The following is a 13,956-nucleotide window of genomic DNA, read 5'->3' on the forward strand; positions in this document are numbered from 1 at the left end:
TATCCAGTGAAGGATCACTGGAAAATGGGATCAACGCACAAATATCCAAAGCAAGCCAGGCACTTGGCTGTCTGCATGTCAAAGTTCTAAACCACCATAACATCTGGATGTCAACAAAACTGCTTGTGTACAGAGCTGTTGTTCTCTCATCTCTTTTGCATGGGTGCGAAACATGGACACTATATAGGCATCACATCAAGCAGCTCAAAGCATTCCACATGCACTGCCTCCGTAACATCATGAAGATCTGCTGGCAAGACAAAGGGCCCAACCTTGAAGTCCTCGAGAGAGCCCAGATGACAAGCATCGAAATGATGATCATGAAGTCATAACTACGTTGGACCGGTCATGTCAACCGCACGGATGCCAACAGAATCCCTCGCCAGCTTCTGTATGGTGAACTCTCCCAGGACATCCAGCGTATAGGTCATCCACGGAAACGCTACAAGGATACCATCAAAGCCAATCTGCAGTACAGCAGTATCAAACCTAGGGACCTTGAGGACGCCGCCAGTGACAGAACACAGTGGCGTGCAACAGTCAGAAATACCTGCATTGCCTTTGAGGAAGACTGCTGCCGACATCTACAAGAGGCATGCGAACAACATCACAGAGCATCAGCAATGCACAACAGATTGCAAACTTCCCATGCACTACCTGCGGCAAAATGTGCACCTCTAGAATTGGCTTATACAGTCACCAGAGAGCACACCATGAGACCAATAATAGATGATCTGCACAGATTTGTCATCGTCGGATCGATGGACTACCATTAATTATTAGTTGTTTGTCTTCTGATACAAGGCCAGTGACAACTCCTAACAACATATTTATTTGGCAGTTGATGGATGGTTCCACACAATGACATGCCATTTCTGCCAGGACAAGAGAGGTATGCTTTGTGAAAGCCATGTTGAGTTTCTGGAAGAGCCAAAAGAACAAACCATTTTTTCAACACCAAACAGAATGTATTTTAGAAAAGGGACTAGATTCTGAAAACAATGAGACCGTAGAGAAAACATAGATGAATAATGAACTGAAATGAATATACTCTGGCCATGACGAGCCTGACTGAATATTTGCTGAAGTCAACAGAAACCATTCCATGTAATTGGGCCTTGTGTTCATCAGCTAACTGATACAGAAGGGCATAGTTGTAACAACAGAAAGGCTTACTGCACTCACGTTGGGTGTGCCCATTTTGTTCGGTGCAAAGTGAATGTAAAATGCCACCATTTTGATTTGGCAGTGTTTTAATGCCAGTTTTCCACAGATGTAAGTGATTTATGAGAGCTCAAAGCCAGGGGAGAAGTAGGCCCATGCTAGCCACTTACCCATGCAGACGAAAACCAGCCTTAGAAGTCAAGAATACTTAAATAATACTCTTAAACCCCTTTTCTTTAAACTTTCAGTGTTTCCCCTCTTTCTTTTTCTATGAACCTCTCAGAATGGAGTTCCTGAAGAAAGTTCTTAGTCAATTTTTCCCTCTACAAGTTTATGTCTATCCAGAAGTACAATGTAGATTTTCCTTTATAAAAATCTATTTTGACATTGCCAGGAAGAAATATTAAATGTGTAGTTTCACACTTCTATTTTCCAAAGGAAACAAATTCATTGTTTCTTGTAACCTGAACTTTTAGATGTAGGAGATCCATGAATGTGGGCTAGTCATCTGGTATGCTCTCAAACACAGGGTTAAACGGTCTGAGGTTTAGGGGATGTTAAAAGAGAAAAAGTGTAGCAAAAGCGACATACTAGCTCTTTTTCAGTAAAATTCAAAAGAATGTTTGGCACACAGGCAAGTTATTATAATGCACTGGATCAATAAAGCATGAACTAAGAATTTATATTTTAATGGTAGCAACTTTGGTTATGGACTGTAGATTTAATAAACCATATTTTACTTGTTCCTGAGTACATTTTTTACATAACAGAATATAATGCTTCCAATGCGAAGGAGTTACTATGGTCTATCAGTTCAGTAATGTGTATTTTCAAAACTCCCTAAATATGGTCTGTATCTACACCAGGGTTCTCAGACTTCATTGTACCATGACCTCCTTCTGATTGCAAAAGTTACTACACGACCCCTGGTGGATGACCCGAAGCCTGAGCCCACCCAATTCCTGCTGCCCCAGGTGTAGTACCAAAACTAAAGTCCAAGCCCCACCAACCTGGGCAGAGGGGTGGGGGCAAAGCCCAAATCTTCATCCCCAGGTAGGGGGCCTGTAACCTGAGCCCCACCATCCAGGTCTAGGGCCAAAGCCTGGGCTCAAGTGGTAGGGCTCAGGCTTTGGCCCTGGGCTGTGAGGCTCAAACTTTGGCTCCAGGCTCCAGTCAGTTTAGCACCAGTGACCCCATTAAAGGAGAGTGTGACACACTGTGAGGTCCCAATCTACAGTCTTGGAACTGCTGATCTATACTATAGATCCTACTGACAACTGGGGAAAAACTGGGTTTTGAAAGAGTCCTATGGCTACTTTTTCTTATATTTTTCCTTTATTATTCTTTAAACTTATACACAAATACAAGTAATAATATCCATATGCTATTCATACAATATGTAGCCCTGATGATTGTGAGGCTGTGGTTTGTTTTTCCGTTGCTCTCAAGAAAAAAATTAATAAAAGGACTGCCTAATTTTGTTGAAGTCAACTGTAAGCTGTTAAACAAACTGCCAAAAGCTACACATTTTAACATGAAGTTTCATGCTGCCATCCTAATTCATGTGATTTCTCCCACACATACCCAATATCTTCCTGCCCCATCCAATTCACAATGAGTCAGACACGATTGCTTTTACTCAGTGACTTTTTTGCAAAAAAAAGAGGTGCAGGTACTCAGCCAGCTCCACACCCCCTCCCTTGAGCCAATCCCATGGCTGGGGCTGCCGAAGTGCCGGTACTAAGTACCGGCAAGTACCAGCACAAAAACCACTGCTTTTACTTGAGGAACGAGGAAATGTTCAATGCGCTTCATAGTGGCAGGACTGAGCCCTCTGAAAGAAGGAGACACACACGGGGCAGGATTACAAAAAGTTAGCTTGGGGTGTTTTAAGCCACAACCTAAAAGTTGTTTAACTATATATATTTCTGTGTTCATTCTTTTGTACTTAGTCACATAAATCTATGGCATGCAAGTTTGAAAGACCCACCGGTTTTAATATGTACGGTCTTAGGTCTTTATCCTGCAAGATTATGAGCTTCTCTTCCTGAAAGTACCAACTTCCCACACATCAGCATAGACAGCACATCAGTAATGTCTACAGGACAGGTAGCTGTTTAACAAGAAGAAGGTTCAAATATGTATTAATCTAAAGACAAGGAGCTGCAGCTATCTACCTTCAGCTGCTGGGAGACTGACCATAATTGTTGCTAAATAAAGATTGATGAAGTTCATCATCAAGCTAGACTCATGTCAACAAATCAGCAGTCAAGTGGGGTATCATTTTTTTCAAGTGAGGAGTAGCAGGACACTTTTTGCACACATCAGCAGATCTGCCTACTTAAAAGGATGCACCCTTCTGGTAAGACCCCTCTAGACAAGCTCGGATGATTTAAAAGCTGCTTCTGGAGAACTCCCCTTTCTGATAGCTAGTTCTTGGGTGGTGATGGAGCAACATCTAATTTTAGAATTAACTGTCCGCAAGACGCAATTGACTACTCCAGCACTGGAAACCACATCTGCCTCAGGCAGCTATAAGAGATACCGGTGGAAAGTATTATCCAATTAGACAAAAAAAGCAGGTGTAAAAAAGAAGCCTGTTCTCAGTGGCAGGAGCATTAGACCAGTGCTGATCCATGCTTCATGGCCTCCTTAGAAAGACTATTCACCACTTTCTGATCCAGGGACCATACTGTAAGAGATTTTTCTAATAGATTTATGCTGGTATTCCCAGAACAGGGTCTAGACCATGGGTTCCCAAATTTTTAGGCATCACACTCCCCTATTGATTTTTGAGAAACCTTCACATCCCCCGACCTCTTCTTTACCATCATCCAACCCCCCAGTTAACAAACAAATCAATTCTTATTTTAAAATAAACACAAAATCTTGATATAAAAAGTTATTTAAAATTTAAAATAATCACAAATAGTTTTTCTTGGCCCAAAAATGTAAGAGTAGAAACGTCAGAAACAAATGAAATTAATATGAAACATGATGCATTTTCTTCGTAAGTTGGGAAATCCTAGGAGACCAACTATGGACCATCCAGGCTAACAGCACAGGCCACACCTTGTGGGTGCCTGGCACAGCCCAAGCTGGTCATCTGCCTGAGCCCTGTGCCAGGCGCCTGCCTGCCTGAGCCCTGTGCTGCTGGGGACCCTCGCCCAAGCCCTGTGCTGCCGGGACCCCTGCCCAAGCCCTGTGCTGCCGGAGTCCCCCACCCGAGCCCTGCACTGATGGAGAGCCCCGCCCGAGCCCCTGCACTGTCATGGCAAACTGGCCACTCGAGCCCCTGCGCTCCCAGAGCCAGCCACCCAAGCCACCTCCCCAAGCCCCAGTGCTTCTGGGGCCAGCTGCCCAAGTCCTGGCACTGCTGGGGCCAGCCGACCAAGCTGCCCAAAAGCTGCCTGCCCAAGCCACGGGACAGCTGCCTGTGAGCCACCAGCCCAAGCCCCTCCCCTTCCCTCCCCTCCCCAAATCTAGGCACCCCCAGCCCCCATCTAACCCCATCCTCCTCCTTCCCACCCCAACCCACACTCACTCACCTTTGCTGGAGGCAGATAGCTCCACATGGGCCTTCACTGGCTGCCTGCTTTATAACGCGGTTGTGCTGGGTCACCCACATGAAATGGCAGGAGCTGAGAGCTGGAAGCAAGGGCTGGCTCTTTCTTGGGGTGGGGGAAAGAATAGGGGGGTCACATTGTGCCCCCCCCCGAATTTCTTCATGCCCCTCCCAGGGGGTCACACCACCCAGTTTAGGAAACCATGGTCTAGACAAACCTAAGGGATGTCTAGACTACAGAAGAATAGTAGGAAAAACGGCATGGCCCTTAATTCCCCAATGCAAGGCTACGTCTACACGTGCAGCCAACATCGAAATAGTCTATTTCGATGAATAACGTCTACACGTCCTCCAGGGCCGGCAACGTCGATGTTCAACTTTGACGTTGCTCAGCCCAACATCGAAATAGGCGCAGCGAGGGAACGTCTACACGTCAAAGTAGCACACATCGAAATAGGGATGCCAGGCACAGCTGCAGACAGGGTCACAGGGCGGACTCAACAGCCAGCCGCTCCCTTAAAGGGCCCCTCCAAGACACAGTTGCACTAAACAACACAAGATACACAGAGCTGACAACTGGTTGCAGACCCTGTGCCTGCAGCATAGATCCCCAGCTGCCGCAGAAGCAGCCAGAAGCCCTGGGCTAAGGGCTGCTGCCCACGGTGACCATAGAGCCCCGCAGGGGCTGGAGAGAGAGCATCTCTCAACCCCCCAGCTGATGGCCGCCATGGAGGACCCAGCAATTTCGACGTTGCGGGACGCGGATCGTCTACACGGTCCCTACTTCGACGTTGAACGTCGAAGTAGGGCGCTATTCCTATCTCCTCATGAGGTTAGCGACTTCGACGTCTCGCCGCCTAACGTCGAAGTTAACTTCGAAATAGCGCCTGACGCGTGTAGACGCGACAGGCGCTATTTCAAAGTTGGTGCCGCTACTTCGAAGTAGCGTGCACGTGTAGACGCAGCTCAAGTGTCCAATGGGCACACTGCTCCTAAAAGTCCTTCCCTTCTGCCCCTGTTCAGTTCAAGCTGAACAAATATTCAGTGGGTTATCACCTCCTACCTTTGTCAATTTCAAATATTAGCCAGAGGTTCATGTGAAATCTGACTATATCCTTTCAGACAAAGAGACTTCACCAGATACAAGGATGTGAGTTGAGATAGAATGATCCTATAAACAGCCAGCCAGCCAAGAATCTTAAATGTTGTGGATGAGAGGTTACACTGATGCAGATGACTTCCATCCTGTCCCCCATATATAAACAGTGATATTAAACATGTTGAAACATGGAGCCATACATATCTCATAGAGCTGGAAGGAACCTCAAGAGGTCATCAAGTCCAGCCCCCTACATTCACAGAAGGGTTTATTACAACTAATGTAGTTGGCAATGGTTCAATTTCAACTGGTATTTTGCCATCTACTAATAAACAGACCCATTTTGCTAAGGAGTATAAATGCTTAGAAAGAAGTTTGAATATTCATTTTCATGTTGGTGATTTCTCTTGCCTTATGTCTATCCTTAATCATTAGAAGCCTTGTCTTCTCAAAAGTATCATCCCCTCTTCTGTAGTAAAGAGTTCTTTGTGAGCACAAAAGGCTCACAAAAGTGAAATAGGTCCTTAGGGCCAAAAAAATGACCTGGATGAGAGTCAAGGTCACTGTCTTCAAGCTATTACTCATATCTGCAAATTGCCATCTGTCAGAGCATCATGTTAGTCTGCCATCACTGAATAAAAGTTTGTGTCCATGATAGTGTTAAATTCACTTGGTCTGGATAAACAAGACTCGAGTGTTTGATCTGCCTTAATACCACCTCATGCTGTGACCAAACAGAGTAAACATGGTTGTGTATTGTTTTATTACTTTGATTAATGATCTCAAATCAAAGTTTTGGAGATGTAGTAAGTTTATTAGTGATTCAACAGAGGACAGCCTACCTGCTCTGTACTAAACCCAGTATCCATGCCCAGCTGCAACATGGTCCTCTCACTCGCTGCTGTACCTTGGTGAAAGGACAAGAAGGCAATCCTTACCCACTAGTGAAGGGGTCAGCTGAGCACTTGTGAGTCATCAGCTCGTAAAATGAACTCTTCAGGAATCAAACCTGAATAGGACAGACTCTTTATGTAAGAAGTTTTTCAACATCTGAAAGGCCTTTCCACAGGCTATGACCAGTGCCTCCTTTCAAGGCTCCATCCTTAATTAGGTCTGTGAAAGGGACCTCTCTTGTTGAAAACCCAGGCACAAATCAGCAGTATCAGCTCATGAGCCTCCAAGACCTTCAGACTAGCTTTTTTCATGACTGCGGGTGGACACGCCTTGAGAGCCTTGATTTTGTCCACAGAGGGAAGATGTGGCTCTTCCCTCCAAATATAGCCAAGAGAGGTGGTCTTTTTCCCAGTCTTGCACTTGACTGGGTGCGCGGTTAGCCCAGTCCCTTTTAGATATCAAGGTACAGCAGCGAATTCTGCTAGTTTTCTTTCCCAATGTCGACTGTGGATGACTGCATCATCTAAATAGGCTACTGTATGCATCATGAAGTTGAAGAACTTGATCCAGGAACTATTGGAACGTGGCTTGGGCACTATGAACCCCAAAGGGCATATGTCTAAACTGTGAAAGCCCAGATGACATACCAAAGGTGGTTTTTATCCTGTGATTCCAGTGACAGTGCAGGATATGCTACTATCCCTTTCTTAGGTTTAACATGATGATATACCAAATCTTACCAGCTTGTACAGGAGCACACTCATCCCTCGCTATACGAGCACAATTGGTTCCCAATTTTCTGCTCACAGGCAAAAACTCTTAAGAGGGACATTAAATTACCATTAAAATACATGTAAAAGTCTCTGATTGGTTCCTAGTGCTCCTAAGTTGGGGAAGGAGTGGCAGCAGGTGGTGCTGCTTTTGAATGGTAAGTGAACCTTGCGTTGGGGGGCATTAAAGGCTGGGGGCAGTTTGGGGCCATGAGCGGGAGGGAGGGTTAAAATATGCAGGCAGCTCCGGTGGAGGAAGTGGCAGCTTGTTCCTCCTGGCTGCAGCAGAGGTACCGGGAGTGTAGGTGCGGGGGGCTGGGGGGTTCAGAACAGGAGGGGGTGGGTGTTGGGAGAGGGCTGTGGGGAGTTGTGCGGGGAGCTGTGGGCTGGGGGAATGTTGAGATTGGGTGGGGCGGGGCCGGGCGGGGTGGGGAGATGCACAGGGAGTTGCCACAGGGGGAGTCTTGGGAGCGGGCTGGTTGGGCCTGCGGATCTCCCCAACCCCCCCAGCCAGAGACCCCATGGCTGGGTCTGTTCCAGCCGCAGGGCTGCAGGTCTCCCCGCACCCTGGCCAGGGGCCCCACAGCTGGAGCTGAGCCAGCCACGTGGCTGTAGGTCTCCCCGCACCCTGAACAGGGACCCCATGACTGGCTCAGCTCAGCCACGGGGCTGTGGGTCTCCCTGACCCCAGCCAGGGACCCGCAAGCTGGCTCATATAAGCAGGGGAAGTTCACTCGCATAGTGAACAATGATAAGTGTGTGTCCCCCTCGTTTTAGCGAGTAGTCTTAAGTAAAGTACTCATTAAACGAGGGATGACTGTATATGTAACTCAGGGTATGGGGTAAACTTCAAATCAGGAAAAAGCACTGATCTGTTTGAAGACCAAGAAAAAATGGAGAGCATGATTGAAATTGGGATCAATAAAATTGGGCTTCACCATTTGTTGCAAGATTCCTCCTCACTGCAGTATCACCTGGACTTCTTGCCTGGATACTGCTTATTGATTCTGGGGCGGGGAGAAGGGGCGAGTGGCTGGGATTCTGCAGGATTAGTTGTCCACTTTTCATGTGAATATGGTAGTGCACAAGAGGAGCTTGCCAAGACTGGGAGACAAAACACTGTCAAGAAGGCTCCTACTATGTTTCTCATGTGCACCTCAGTCCTCGATGAAGGTGCCTCCCTCATATGCATAGGGTTTAGGTGCAATGAGATGGGCATTTGGGGCATCTCTTTTTAGGCTCAGGAGGGTACCATGGTAGACCAGGGTAAGTTGCTGCTTGGCAGGCTGCCTGATTTCATAGCTAACTGGCCAGATTTGGCTTGTTACTACATATGGTGCTTGTCTTTAAAGCTGTGTCTATGCTACAAAGTTTTGTCAACAGAAGAGGTCTTCTGTTGGCAAAACTAGGGAGCATCCACACTACAAATGTGTTCTGCCCAGAATCTATCGACAGAACACAACCTTTTTCCTGGCAGAATTCTCTCTTGAAAGTTTGATGCATAGTGCCTTTGTAGATAGATCCTATCAATAGAAAAATAGTGTAGATGTGCCAGGGAGCCTCCGTCAACATAAAGAGCTTCTGGTTCACCAGGAAGCCCTGTTTGCAGAGCATCCAGTTAGCTATTCTCTCATTAGAAGGCTGGGCAGTTTGGCCATTCTGTCTTGACAGAGGTAGTCGACAGGGGGAGCCCCTATCAGGTGTGAATGTGTTCTGCAGACAGAGGTTCTCTTGGGAAGTATCTGTTGACAGTGACTTCTGTCAACAGAAGTCTGTAGTGTAGACACAGCTTTAGTGATTAATATGTACTCAAGCACTTCTTTTGCTCCCAAGTACATTTGCCTGGTTTAAATTGAGCATTCTCACCCCTTTGTTATAGGGTCCCTCCTAAGTCCATTGAACAGTGAGAATGTTTTCTTTGACAAAGGCCCCTAGGTTTTTCAGGTCTCTCCCAGTTTTTCACTGCATATTGTAAACTATTCTTCATTATAGAAAGTGTCCCTCCCACATCTCACAGACCAAGCCAGAAATAACACAGGGTTGTCACCAATATAAGAGATCAAACAGGGAGCATCCAGTAGATGATTGGCCAGGGGACTTGTTAAATAGCCCACAGGGGAGTGATCAGTTGAGCTCAATGACAAGGTCCTCAGCTACAAAGTCTTCACAGTCTGGTTGAACCATTCAACCAGACCACCCACCTATGAATGACAGATATATGTGAAGTCTATTTTAGGGGGTGGGGATCTCATACCTTTTACAGCAGCCAAAGTGTGGAGTTAGTGCTCTGATCAATGACGATCTGTAACCTAAAAGGGTACATTTATTGGCTTTCTAGCTTGTAAGCCTATACATAGTTGGCCTCTTTTCCTAGTTGCCCCAGTTTTTTCTGTTTTATTGTGTTTTTTTCTTTGTCTTATTTAGCAGTAATGCAAAGAACCTACAGAGCCCACACTCTGTAAGAGGCTGGCTTTAGCAGTTCTTTTTTCCATTTTAGGTAAGTGTTAGTATTATAGGTAAATGTTTATGAATATGTTGTCAAAGTAAGTATATAAATATTCTGCAAGAAGGGCTTACAATATCCATGTCTGATGTTCCAGCTTCGCTTTTCTAACCGCATGCTAACATAAAAGGTGACAGTTATCTTGTGGCGCATCAACAGGTGCCAAAAAATATCACAGCCCAGGTGCATTGATTACCCTGTTTACACAAACGTAGCGACAAAGGATATTAAGTGGTATTTCTAGGTATTACTGCTGGTGCCCATTCTTGGAATTTGTCCATGAGGCTGCAACATCACACCTCATGCATATTCAGAAAGGTGTCTTAGCTTAATTCCACCAAACATGTGTACCCTGAAAAATCCTAGAGTACACATGCCTAATTTGGAATTGGGAGGCTGGGCCAAAGTGAGGCAAGGAGGCCTATAACACCCCATGGCAAGTACTGAAGGGGGCAGTTCTCCAAGCGTTTTCTAAGAGATTCTCTAAAAAGCTCTCCAAAATCCTTTATCTCATCAACTAGAACTAGTCTCATTTTCTTTAAATCTTTAGAGTTCCCTCAACTATTACACCACTCTCCTCCCCTTCTCACCACCAGCAGAGTGGAGCAGCTTTTCAACTCCTCGAGTTCCCAGGAGGGAGCATGGTGTTTACTAGGCATAGATAAAGCATAGATGTAAACCACAGATGTAATCTTACATGCAAGTCACACTTATGTAATCGATCAGAGCAATCTCACCCGTGTGCAAAGAGTAGCTCATGTGTTTAACTTGTAAACTCCCACCACTATAATAAAATTCTGCTGCTAGAATACTGTGTGTGTAATCCTGAGAACTACCTCCTGTCACAGAGATCATCTATGTCTTGCTTACCGTAGTCTAGAGTGGGCTAACGGTCAGCAGGTAACGGTTAGATCAGCACTTCTCAAAGTATGGGTCAGGACCCTAAAGTGGGTCACACAGCCCTTTTTTAATGGGAATATCAGGGCTGGCTTAGACTTTTTGGGACCTATACTGAAGCCAAAGCCCAAGCCACACCATCTAAGGCCAAAGCCCAAAGGCTCCATCCCTGGTCAGTGGGGCTCAGGTAACAGGCCCCTCCCTTGTGCTGAAGGCTTAAGTTTTGGCCTCCCTCTTCCCCCAGTGTGCGGCTCAGGTGAGCTCAGCCTTCAGTCCACCCTGGGGTCATGTGGTAATTTTTGTTTCCAGAAGCAAACTGTGGTGCAATGAAGTCTGAAGACCCCTGGGCTAGATATGATCAAGTCTTCTGGAAGGTCTCTATGCATATTGCTATGTAAAGATAACATTTACACTACCACAGAATGTCAGGCAACAAAGCCTTTGCCCTTTCTCAGTAGAACACAAATATTTTTATGAAAAAATGAGGATATGATTCATAGCAGTTTGTTTATAAACACCAACAAAACTTGTCAGTTTGTGCTTGGACACCTTCATAAGAGAAGAACAATTTAAAAAGAAAAACAATTTAAAATATGTGGTAGGTACCTAACAGTTCACAGAAGGCAATGAGGTTCCTGCCTGAAAAATTTCCATGGAAGGACCTCACCCTCTTTCCTGACTCGTATATTATACCTTGCTCTCAGTGTCATTAATTATACATTAGCCTCTTCTTATGGCTCTGTTGCCATCCTCCTTTATCATGTCCTATAAGCTCCTGTTTCTGTACCCTTACCATGTTGAATTGTGCTTTCCTACTGTGTTAGCCCCCTGAGCATCAGGACATAGGTGACACAAAAAAAAAAAAAAAAAAAGAACAAGTGTTCCTGGATAGTGTGGTGGGACAGATTTTTCTGAGCATGTATATAGATAGAGATATCTTTACTGACATCATTTGTAATGGCACCACAAAGAGGTACACCATGTTCTCTTACATCTTATATATTTTTATGTGGGACATTATATTATTACTATACTCCTTTCCATTATCTACTCTCTCTGTCAGCCTTGACTAGTGGCTAACCTCAACTGTTCCTGACCCTCAGCAGGAGTCAGCTTCTAGATGCAACATTGCTGTTTTCATGAGCACAGAGTAGACTTACCATACTTAAGAGTTGTTTGCTGGTAACAATATTATTTCCAGTGTGTTTTTTGTGCTGGCACTTGCCAGTACTGAGTACGATTACCTTGGCAGCTCCATCCGTGGGATTGGCCAGGAAGTGGATGGGGAGCCTGCTCAGTACTAGCTCCTCATTTGTTTTTCTTTACAAAAAAAAACACTGATTATTTCTATAGTTGTCAATGGCACACCACAGGAAAAAGGGACACTGCATCAGGCCAGTCATCCAAATCCTTACTCACATCATTTGGTTTACTCAAATGAGTAAGAGTCTTCAGCACCAGGCTCTTAATAAAATGAAGATAAACTTACTGAATTTAATATGGGCAATTGTTTTGCCAACTGTGGGTGGCAGAAACATCTAAGATACCTAGCACCATCTGAGTTCTATTAGCCAGAAAATACCTTTTAGTAGGAAATTATAATAAATAATTGTATGGCAAAGCATATGCCAAAATGGTATAACAGGATATAACCCAGTAGGTTGTCTTGCAAAATATGAAGTGTTAAAATTTTAGGAAATAGCTTGTTTCTAGTAATCTGAAGTAGGTCAGGGACTCATTAGAAGTCATTATTTGCAACCGCACACAAGGGATACTACCACAGAGCATAATTTGATACCAGAATCTTGTAAGATACAGCATCCACAAAACAAATCAACCAGGCCTGAAAAATAGATGTCTCTGTGCACTGTGATGCACTTAAGGGGGAAATATTAAAGAGGTACTTATGCATTATGCACATTTTTACATCTGAAGCAAATCTTGTCACTCTGTGCTCTGCTAGGGAACTCCATGAGGATAAAAATCTATCTAAGGACAGCTTGAACTGTCAGTTTCCTATGCAACAAAATCTATTGATAATGTTTAATAGTGGCATTTTCCCAGTAAGGGAGCTCCACTTCAATATATTCACATCAATTTACACCATGTCTCTTGCATCTTAGAAAACTGGCTACATTAAATTATCCCACCATCTGTAAGCAACTTTCTAAGTGTTTTAAACCCAGCTGAGGTTTAAACCCAGACTCTGTATGCTGATATGAAGAAGCTGTAGATCAAATGGATAATATTCATGCAGAAGTTGGGGCACATGGGAAGATTTCAGCTTGGGAATGACTTAGTTCTGTTGCCATTTCACACATTCTCCAATCAATAGATCAAACAGGAAACTAAGAATGGCCAGATGGCCTTAGGGACTTCTTAACCTATTAAAATTCCTTTCCTACTTATCGGGGGGGAAAGGCAGACTTAATTATGTGTATCAGTTTGTTCATCTTGCTCAGAACTTTGAGCTCAGCAAGAGTTCTGATATTTCAAAGCCCTCAGCTGCATTTACTTCATTAAGGGCTGTCAAGTTACCCACTTTTTTGAGAAGTGTAATTGCGTGTGATGAATTATGAGAATATCCAAAGAGAGATCAGTCTCAGGCTGAACTACCACAGCTGCTTTTTTAATTTAATGACAATAAAGTTACGTGGTAGCTGGAAAACTGGATTCTGCTCCAGTTGGATCTCCCTTTTCAAATTAATTGATACTATATAGATATAAAAAAAATATGGAGATACAAACTTCATAGAGTTGGAAGCTCATCGAGTCCAGTCCTCTTAGCAGGACCAAGTACTATCCCGTTTCTAATCTATTTGCGCTCGATCTCTAAAGCGCTGTCTCAAGGACTGAGCTCATAACCCTGGGCTTGGCAAGCTACTGCTCAAGCCAATGAGCTATCCCTCCCCCTTGCATGATACAGCTGATAATTTAAGGGATTTAGGATCTCATATCAGCAGTTAACCTATTGCCTTGAGACAGCATCATGAGGAAGCAGGAAATCCCTTGCTTTACAGGAAGTTCTGTTTCTTTTAGTCCATAGAGGTGTATGTACATAGCA

General features: G+C 44.6%; 1 protein-coding gene across 1 annotated transcript in view; it reads right to left on the reverse strand.

Annotated features, from left to right (window-relative positions):
* GRM8 (glutamate metabotropic receptor 8) overlaps window positions 1-13,956 on the reverse strand; it is a 531,151-nt gene that overhangs the window by 431,417 nt on the left and 85,778 nt on the right. The gene's annotated exons all lie outside the window — the stretch shown is intronic.

This window comes from Carettochelys insculpta, chromosome 1 (assembly GCF_033958435.1).
Source record: "Carettochelys insculpta isolate YL-2023 chromosome 1, ASM3395843v1, whole genome shotgun sequence".
Lineage (NCBI taxonomy): Eukaryota > Metazoa > Chordata > Testudines > Carettochelyidae > Carettochelys > Carettochelys insculpta.